This window comes from Chlorocebus sabaeus, chromosome 25 (assembly GCF_047675955.1).
Source record: "Chlorocebus sabaeus isolate Y175 chromosome 25, mChlSab1.0.hap1, whole genome shotgun sequence".
NCBI lineage: Eukaryota > Metazoa > Chordata > Mammalia > Primates > Cercopithecidae > Chlorocebus > Chlorocebus sabaeus.
In genome coordinates this window covers 67063570-67067677 of record NC_132928.1, presented here as the reverse complement: position 1 = coordinate 67067677, position 4108 = coordinate 67063570, and the positions used below count along the sequence as shown (strand labels likewise).

The window sequence follows — 4108 nt, the reverse complement described above, 5'->3', positions numbered from 1 at the left end:
AGGACCCCCAAAGTCCTTATGCAAAAGGGAAGGTTAAGCCTGGAGACTGAGTCACATAACGCTCTCTTCCAAATGAATAGCTGTTACTAGCATTATGCGGTTCCCCACTGGAAGGTAAAAGTCCTCAGGCGTCTACAAAGGACCACCCCACGGATCATTCATAAGTAAATTCTTTGCCAGCCTCCCACAAACAAGCACATGTCAATTATAACGTTAGATCTACAGTCTACAGCTAGAGCCAAAAACTAGTCCGTTCATTCTATGTTGACAATGTCAGTTACAAACTTACCTTCCCAGGTGCAAAACATAGACAAGATGAGACCAATCATTCCTCCACCTATCCGGAGAAGTCTGCATAATCAGTTCTTCATTTACTCCCTTTTTTCTCTTCAAACATTTACCTTATCTTATGTAAAATGTAGATTTAGTGGGTACTAACTAAAGTCTCACAATAATGTGACCATTTACCTTACCACCTACCTGCCCATCTTCCTACCTGCCTTCCCCTCTTTAAGGAAATGTATAAATACTAAACCTTCTGAAAACCTTTTTAGAAAAAACAGCCACAGATGTGTCTTGTGTTTTTCCTGGATGCTCCCTCAAGCTGGCTTAATAAAGCTTGATTGACTGAGACTTTTGCTTCAGTCACTCATTTCAGTTATCATCAGATTACATGAGAATATCCTCGTGATATCTAGAAAAACAGCCTCTGCTGCTATCGGGACAATGCTAGGAAAGTCTTCCCTCGTTTTCAGCGTCTGCCTGCCCTTCTGCAGTAAAAGCCACCCACTCTACCTGCCCACACTCCCCTAGCACCAGCCAAAGGATGCCTCACTGTGAAGACAAAGCTGGTGATGCCCATGAAGGAGTTCCCAGGAGACATCTCCACATAGGTAGAGTGTCTGGAAGAGGTAGGGTCCTCGGGTCCCACCGGCCAGAGAAACGTTCAGTTAAGGCAGAACCTGGCGTGTGGTCAAGGAATGCTTTGCTGAAAAAGAAATCTCGAAATAGACGTGTAGGTGTAACTGAGTAACCCCCTTTTTCTAAGAGGTAGAGAATAAGTTGTTATTATTATTACTTCTCTTCTTTTCTCTTTTCTCTATTTCTCCATGCTCCCCACTTCCTACTTAGTCTTTCAGAAATGCAATTATAACCTTCTACCTCCCCTTCACCAGACACTTCCTACAGAGCAAGTTCATCTACGTGCTTAGAAGCTCTAGAGTGGGACTGTCTCCCACCAGGAAACTGCCTTGAGGACAACAATCAATTTACAATTCAAAGTATGCCTGCTATGAAACTGTCTCCCACCTGGAGAGTTTCGGCCATCTTTATAACCTAGTTCTACCCACCAAGGCACCAACTTGACTACCTGGTAGATAAGGCACTGAAGGTAGTATGTGGACCCCTACCTGTTCACTTCCTGCCCTGCATGTCATTCATGCCAGGTCCCCTTTTAAAAGTGCCCACTTTCTTTTTATTGTATTTATTTATTTTTTTGAGATGGAATCTCACTCTGTTGCCCAAGCTGGAGAACAGATCTCGGCTCACTGCAGCCTCCACCTCTTTCCAAAAGCCTAAGCCCCAGAAAGGGAGAGCATTTGTAGGTGTAAACAAAACATCTTCGCTAGAAACAGGGAGAGAGAGGGGGGCTTCTCTCACACACCAGAAAGACGTTCTCCATGAGGAAGATAAAAGAGGAAGACAAGCAGCAATAGAAAGAGAAAAAACTCAATGAGGGTCCCTGTGGGCAGGATGAAGGAGGGCTTCACCATGACACATGCAGACCACGGGGTCCTGCCTGGTCTGATGACCCTCAGCTGTGAACAGTCCTGCGAACAGGGATGTCCACGGGGGAAGAGGGTGACTCAAGTAGAATTAAGTTAAAAATTTTAGACCGGGAAGGTGGGAGCGGCAACATGGCGGCTTCGGGGGCTGGTGACCCTCTGGATGCTAAGCCTGGAGAGGCCCCGTTCGCTCAGCGTATCGACCCGACTCGGGAGAAGCTGACACCTGAGCAACTGCATTCCATGCAGCGGGCGCAGCTTGCCCAGTGGCAGAAGGTCCTACCGCGGCGGCGGACCCAGAACATCGTGACCGGCCTAGGCATCGGGGCCCTGGTGTTAGCTCTTTATGGTTACACCTTCTACTCCATTCCCCAGGAGCGTTTCCTAGATGAGCTAGAAGACGAGGCCAAACCTGCCCGAGCCCGAGCTCTGGCAAGGGCGTCAGGATGCTAATCTGGATGGGTATTGATCATGTCCAACCTGCTGGAGCCCCTTCACATGGTGGAGGATGCCCCATGACCCTGTAGAAATTGAATCCTGCTCACAACATTGTTGGCCTTCTTACTAACCTTGGGCCATGATTAATCCCAAGAAACCAGGGACTTAAGCATTTGGCCACTGTCAAAAGAACAGAACTTTGCCCACTGCACACTTGCTGTGTACAATGACTGAGCCCTTTCCTGTAGTTTGTTTCCTTGAGAGGTGTGCATGCGACCGTGGCTTTTCCCAATGTTTCTGACTTTGTGGTTTACCCCCTTCACCTTCCAGGGATGTGATTGTTAAGAGGTTAGGCAAGGCAGCTCTGTGCGGTGTTTGAGCCTAAAGTGGGATAGATAGGGACAAATTGAGAATAATAAACGGAGTCATTCTCCTGGAAAAAAAAAAAAAATTTACAGTCTGGTGAAGTAAGCCTGGGGCATCTTTCTGTACCCATTGAACACTAATTCCCCATTCTGCCTCCTCTTAACCCCTGTTCAACCTTCTATCTCTATGCATTTGACTCCTCCAGGTACCTCATACAAATGGAATCATATAGTCTTTGTCCTTTGTGACTGACTCATTTCAATTAGCATAATGTCCTCAAAGTTTATCTATGTTGTGGCATGTGTTAGAATTTCTTTACTTTTGAAGGCTGAATAATATTCCATCGTATGCATCCACCATAATTTTTGTTTATCTATTGATCTGTTGATGGACTCGGGTTGCTTTCACCTTTTGACTATTATACATTAGGCTGCTATGAACATGAATGTACAAATATCTCTTCCAGTCCCTGATTTCAATTCTTTTGGGCATATACCTAGAAGAAGAATTGTAAACTGTATGATAATTCTATGTTCAACTTTTTGAGGAGCCACCAAACTGTTTTTAACAGGGGTTGAACCATTTTACATTCCCACTAAGATTCCAGTTTCTCCACATCCTCACCAACACTTGTCACTTGTTATTTTGTGTGTGTGTTTGTGTGTTTGAATGTCATCCTAAAAAGTGTGAAGTGGGATCTCATTGTGGTTTTGATACGCGTTTCCCTAATGATTAGTGACGTTCAGCATCTTTTTATGTGCTTGCTGGACATCTGTATATATTCTTTAGAGAAATGTCTACTCAAGTCTTTTGCCCATTTAAAAAATGAGTTAATTTTTTTTTAAAGAAGTGGGGTCTTTTTATGTTGTCCCAGCTGAACTTGAACTCCTGGGCTCAAGTGATCCTCCCACCTCATCCTCCCAAGTAGCTGGGACCACAATGTAGGAGTTAATATATTCCAGATATTCTTTTTTTTTTTTTTTTTAAGATGGAGTCTTGCTGTGTCGCCCAGGCTGGAGTGCAGTGGCATGATCTTGGCTCACTGTAACCTCCACCTCCTGGTTCACTGTAACCTCCGCCTCAGGCTCCCGAGTAGCTGGGATTACAGGCATGTGCCACCATGCCCAGGTAATTTTTGCATTTTTAGTAGAGATGGGGTTTCACCATGTTGGCCGGGCTGGCCCCGAACTCCTGACCTCAGGTGATCTGCCTGCCTCGGCTTCCCAAAGTGTTGGGATTACAAGCGTGAGCTACCTCATCCAGACTCCGGATATTGATTCTTTATCGATACAAGATTTACAAATATTTTATCCCATTCTGTGGGTTGCCTTTTCACTCTCTTGACAGTACCCTATTAGGCACAAAAGGGATTTTTTGTTGTTGTTTGTTTGTTTGTTTGTTTTTGTAGAGATGAGGTCTCACAATGTTGCCCAGGCTGGTCTCGAACTCCTGGGCTCAAGCAGTCTACCTGCCTTGGCCTCCCAAATTGCTGGGATTACAGGTGTGCACAAAAGTTTATA

General features: G+C 45.1%; 1 pseudogene; it reads left to right on the top strand.

Moving 5' to 3' along the window:
* The first annotated feature begins 1916 nt into the window (after positions 1-1916).
* Positions 1917-2746, top strand: LOC103230712 (cytochrome c oxidase assembly factor 3 homolog, mitochondrial pseudogene; annotated as a pseudogene).
* The last annotated feature ends 1362 nt before the right edge of the window (positions 2747-4108 follow it).